The sequence below is a fragment of the Amblyomma maculatum genome, chromosome 3, assembly GCF_055883805.1.
Source record: "Amblyomma maculatum isolate TAMU_Amacu chromosome 3, ASM5588380v1, whole genome shotgun sequence".
NCBI classification, from domain to species: domain Eukaryota; kingdom Metazoa; phylum Arthropoda; class Arachnida; order Ixodida; family Ixodidae; genus Amblyomma; species Amblyomma maculatum.
This window is the reverse complement of record NC_139346.1, coordinates 112,530,477-112,536,919: the sequence shown is the minus strand read 5'-3', so window position 1 is coordinate 112,536,919 and position 6,443 is coordinate 112,530,477.

The window sequence follows — 6,443 nt, the reverse complement described above, 5'->3', positions numbered from 1 at the left end:
GAGTTAAGGGTAAACAGAAATTTTCGGGTTTTGGTCAGGAAGCAAACCCACTACCTTTTTATAATCGAGCAGGCCTGCTAAGTACTAAGCCACGTACATAAGCTAACTTCGAAGAAGTAAAAGGCATTTAATATGATTGGGGAGTTCGATTAATTGATCTCAGTAACATGGACGAAGAATACTGTCTGTGAAAAAACACCCCTAAGGGTAGCTGTTAGAGGTGCCCGTCGTACTATTAAGGGGAAGCTTACATATACCCCTGTTCCCTTGTGAACAGGTGCGGCAATAGCACTTTTTAATTTGACCAAAGGTGTACCATTTGTCCAGTATCATTATTCATTTGCGCAAAGATCGAAATAAACTAGTCACGCAACTAAAATTCCCACGTGTATATTCTCGTGCCTCCTAGAAAGAGGCATCCAGAAATAAAACGCGGAGACGTTCAAACGAGAAACAGTAGCGCAAAAAACACAGGAGACATTTATGGAGGGGGCTCTTCAAAGAAGAAATATGAAAAACGTCTTGGCAACTCAATGGGAGCCGCTAATCCGGTATGCATTGAGCTTATACATCTACGCAAAACTGAAACGCTTTTATGCTCGTAATATATATCTACATCCCATCAGGTCTTGACGTTCAGTTTTTAATTTCTTCTAGCTCCCAGGTGGGTCCAGGGGTTGCAACAATGCACAAGGAGGAAGCGCGGAAACTTCCACTAAACCCGATGGCGGCAGTAACTCAACCTCCAATTCGAGCGAAAATACCACAATACCCAGTGGTGGCTCCGGCAGCTCATCGGAAATTGGGTCACCACCATCGAGCAACGCCACGAAGTCCAGCTCCAGTTCAGAAAATACGTCCGGAAGCGATCAATCTGATGGTGGGTTTCCCTCACCAGGCAGCACTACTGAACTGAACGGCAATTGGAGCAGCAGTTCAGGAAACGGACCATTGAATGGTGGGTCTTCCTCAATAGTCAACGGTAATAATTCCAGCTGGAATACGAGCGGAAATGCAGGAAACGGATCTTCGATCAGTAGCGAGACCTCAACAGGCACCTCTAATAATTCTGGTGCTAATTTGAACGAAAGCACTGGAAGCGGATCAACGAACAGTGAGGAAACATCGACAGGCGGCACTAATAACTCCGGTGGTAATTATAACGGAAGCCCAGGAAGCGGATCATCGAACAGCGGCGAGACTTCAACGGGCGGCACTAATAATTCCGGTGGCAATTCGCACGGAAGCCCGGGGAGCGAATCATCGAACAGTGGCGAGGTTTCGACAGACAGCAATACTAATTCCGGTGGTACTTCAAACGGAAGCCCGGGCAGCGGATCCTTTAACAGTGGTGAGACCTCAACAGGCAGCACTAATAATTCTGCAGGTAATTCAGACGGAAGCCCGGTAAGCGGATCATCAAACAGCGGATGGACCTCGACAGACGGCGCTTATAATTTTGATGCTAACTCGACCGGTGTAACGTCAGACGACTGGTTCTCCTTTCCCGGGTACAGTAATGAAATCAGTGGCACTTCAGAACGAACTTTTGAAAGTGTATCATTGGAAGCTGGGTCGTCCTCAGCAGATTACACAACTGTTGCCAGTTACACATGGTACAGTAACTCCGAAATAGTATCATCGAACGGCTGGTCCTCATCAGCGACCATTACCGAATCCGACAGCAGTTTCGAAAGCAATTCTAAAAGTGTGGCGTGGGAAATAGGGTCCTCCTCAGAATATAACACTACTGATGCCAGTATCACTTGGCAAAGTCATTCCGGAGGTATATCATCGGATGGCTGGTCATCCTCAACAGAGAATAACACTGAATACAACGGAAATTGGGGAAGCACGTCTAGTAGTGTACAGTGGGATAATGGGCCATCCTCAGCAGAAAGCAATACTGCTGTCAGTATCGCCTCGGTCAGTAATTCTGGAATCGCATCATCGGACAGCTGGTCCTTATCAGAAAATTCTTCTAAATCAAACGAAATTTCGGAAAATACTTCTGGAAGTGTGCCAAAGAACAGTGGGACTTTTTCAGAAGACACCTCTACTTATTCTAGTGTAACTTCGGACATTAATTCAGAAAGCGTTTCATGGGGAAGCAGGACGTCCGCATTAGAGAGCACTACTGCAGCCAGTGACGGTTCGGAAATTACTTTTGCTAGTGTGTCATGGGACGGTGCACTGTCCTCATCAGGGACTACATCTGTTTCCAGTGTCACTTGGGATGCTAATATGGGAAGTTCACAATCCAGCAACTGGTCGTTCACACCAGAGAGCAGTAGTGATTACAGCAGTTCCCAAAGTGCATCCACAAGCGGTACATGGAATGGTGGCTCGCCCTCTCAAGGTAAGACAACATTTTTCACTCTCCCTTGTGAAAGCAATTCTGGAAGTGGGTTTTCCGCCACTAGGACATTCTTAGCACTGAAATCTGCAGAGCCCAACTTAAGTTCATTGAATACACATGCAGGTGGTCGATCGACTGGCGGGTCACCCTCAGCAGCCACCACGACTGAGTCAATTGGAAACTGGAGCAGAAGTCCCGGAAATGGATCGACTAATGGCGGCCAGTCCTCATCAGGCAGCCTAGGTAATGCTGGTATCAACTCAAACGGCAATGGAGGAAATACATCTCCTAATGGCGGGCAGCCCTCATCAGGCAATGCTGGAAGTTCAAGTGCCAATTCGGGCGGTAATGCAGGAAATGGATCATCTAACAGTGGCCAGCCCTTATCAGGCAATGCTGGTAATTCCGGGGGCAATGCAGGAAATGGATTGTCTAATGGCGGCCAGCCTTCATCCGGCAATGCTGGTAATTCCGGTGGAAATTCGAGAGAAATTTCAGGAAACGGATCTCCTAACAGCGGGCAGCCATCATCCGGCAATTCTGGTAATTCCGGCGGCAATTCAGGAAGTAATGCAGGAAACGGATCATCTAATGGTGACCAGTCCTCTTCAGGCAATGCTGGTAATTCTGGTGGCAATTCAAGAAGCGGATCATCTAACGGCGGGCAGCCCTCATCAGGCAATGCTGGTAATTCCGGCGGCAATGCAGGAAATGGATCGTCTAACGGCGGGCAGCCTTCATCAGGCAATGCTGGTAATTCCAGTGGTAATTCGAGCGAAATTTCAGGAAACGGATCACCTAATCGCGGCCAACCCTCATCAGGCAATGTTGGTAATTCCGGCGGAAATCCCGGTAGTAATGCAGGAAACGGATCATCTAATAGCGGCCAACCCTCTTCAGGCAATGCTGGTAATTCTGGCGGCAATTTAAGTGCCAATTCAGGAAACGGATCATCTAACGGCGGGCAGCCCTCATCAGGCAATGCTGGTAATTCCGGCGGCAATCCACGAAACGGATCATCTAATGGCGGGCAGGCCATATCAGGCAATGCTGGCAATTCCGGTGTAAATTCTCGCAGCATTGAAGCAAAGGAATCATCTAATGGCGGCCAGCCCTCTTCAGGTAATGCTGGTAATTCCGGTGGTAATTCGAGCGAAAATTCAGGAAACGGGTCACCTAATCGCGGGCAACCTTCATCAGGCAATGCTGGTAATTCCGGCGGAAATTCCGGTAGTAATGCAGGAAACGGATCATCTAATAGCGGCCGACCATCTTCAGGCAATGCTGGTAATTCCGGCGGCAATTCAAGTGCCAATTCAGGAAACGGATCATCTAACGGCGGGCAGCCCTCATCAGGCAATGCTGGTAATTCCGGCGGAAATTCCGGTAGTAATGCAGGAAACGGGTCACCTAATCGCGGGCAACCCTCATGAGGCAATGCTGGTAATTCCGGCGGAAATTCGGGTAGTAATGCAGGAAACGGATCATCTAATAGCGGCCAACCCTCATCAGGAAATGCTGGTAATTACGGCGGAAATTCCGGTAGTAATGCAGGAAACGGATCATCTAATAGCGGCCAACCCTCTTCAGGCAATGCTGGCAATTCCGGCGGCAATTCAAGTGCCAGTTCAGGAAACGGATCATCTAACGGCGGGAAGCCCTCATCAGGCAATGCTGGTAATTCCGACGGAATTTCCGGCGGCAATCCACGAAACGGATCATCTAATGGCGGGCAGGCCTCATCAGGCAATGCTGGCAATTCCGGCGTAAATTCTGGCAGCATTGAAAGAAATGGATCATCTAATGGCGGCCAGCCCTCTTCAGGTAATGCTGGTAATTCCGGTGGCAATTCGAGAAACGGATCATTTAACGACGGCCAGCCCTCATCAGACAATGGTGGTAATTCCGGCGGGAGTTCGAGCGGCAATTCAGGAAACGCATCATCTAACAGCGGGCAACCCTCATTAGGCAACGCTGGTAATTCCGGCGGCAATGCTGGAAACAGATCATCTAATGGCGGGCAGCCCTCATCAGGCAATGCTGGTAATTCTGGTAGCAATTCGAGTGGTAATGCAGGAAACGGATCGTCTAATAGCGGCCAGTCCTCATCAAGCAATGCTGGTGGTAATGCAGGAAATAATTCATCTAACAGTAGTAAGGTCTCTTCAGGGAATTCTGGAAATTCCGGTGGCAATTCGAGTGGAAATTCAGGAAACGGAGCATCTAACGGCGGACAGCCCTCATCAGGCAGTGCTAGTAATTCCGGCAGTAATTCAGGTAACGAATTATCTAACAGCGGGCAGGCCTCGTCAGGCAATGCCGGTAATTCAGGGGGCACTTCGGGCACCAATCCAGCAAATGGATCATCTAACGGCGGTCAGACCTTGTCAGGCAACTCTGGCAATTACGGCGGCAATTCAAGAAACGGATCATCAAATGGTGGGAAGCTGTCATCAGGCAACGGTAATAATTCTAGTGGCAGTTCCAGAGAAATTACAACAAGCGGGTCATCTAACGGCAGTCCGCCTTCATCGAGGAACACCAACAATTCCGGCGTTAATTCGAATGGGAATTCAGGAAACGGATCCTCTAGCGGCATCCAGCCCTCAACAGGAAACAGTAATAATTCGAGCGGTACAGCTGGAAAGGGAGCGCCTAATGTCGGGCAGCCGTCAGCAGGCAACACGGGTAATTCAGGCAGCAATTCAGGTAACGGATCGTCAAATGGTGGGCGGCCGTCATCAGGCAATGCTAATATTCCTGGTGGAACTTCAAACGGAAATTCAGGAAGTGGATCATCTAACGGTGGGCAGCCCTCATCAGGCAAAGTTACCCAACCCAGCGGCAATTCGAATGGGAATTCAGGAAACGGATCATCGAACGGTGGATCGTCCTCGTCAGACGATGCTAATAATTCCCGAGGCAACGCGAAAAATGCTCCTGGAAGCGGATAGTCCTACAATGGAATATCCTAAACCCGCAACACTTCAGCATTATGGTGTGGCTGCGCAAGAAGACCGCGTAGTCTGTTATTACAACGAAGTATCTGCTGAGTAATGCGCCAATATGTAGCGGTATACTTACAAGGACTGTTACTAAAAATCCTACAGGAGAATAAAAATTGTTTTCAATAATTTTTTTTCTGATTCCTCTAGTTGTGACATGATGCTTATTGGAGGATCTTATGTACAAATAGTTCTGTGTGTTAGTAGCAATGGTCGATTTAGTGATGGGGATCCTGCACTGGCTGTGAGGCACTCGTAAAAAATCTGTTATGTGAGTATTTAAGAAGAGCTCTCTATCAATAGGTCCATTAGCCTGCCCTAGGCAACAAAGGCTCGCAATGAACTTTTTATTTACGTATTTAAAAGACATCGGACTTTTAAACTAACTTTAAGCTGACCTTCAATGTTACCCTTGGCATTTTGCATGCTGTAAACTCTAGAAGAACTTTTATCTGGCTATGCATTTCATCATTTCATTTTATACCATTACTCCGCAGCGCACCTTAAACATACTTATTGGCCGCATTTTATCTCCCCCTACATTTCTTTTAATCTCCTCATGATTTTCTTTCAATCTTTACCTCCCGAATTCCCCTTTCTACACAGAGTAGCATGTCAATTTAAACGCCGGTTAAAATCTCTGTTATTCATTAAAGGGTCTCTCTCTCTATCGTACTGCCTTTTTCATGTACGAAATTTCCATCATCAGGAGGGTGAGCCCTCATCTTTTCCTAGATGGAGCCGGCTTAATATGAAAGGAAGCTGGGCATAATGATGCGGAGTTGCTGAATATTATGTTCGAAGAAACAGAAGGCAACTATCGACATTTGTGCTTTTACCGGATTAATTGTCTTGTTTGGCGAATACCGCTGATTTGTTTTGAGTGCGGTGCCTACCCACGCAAGGCAAAGCATTTCAACAGTGCAACCCTAAATTTCTCGTTCTGCCAAAATTAACAATTTACTGGCAAGGAGCCCGGTGTAAATTTTCATGAGCATATGGTTTGGGAGTAGGGGCTCAGTCAGCTCGCAAATGCTTTGCTCGTGGTGACTATGACATATTTAAATTGTTCGATCACA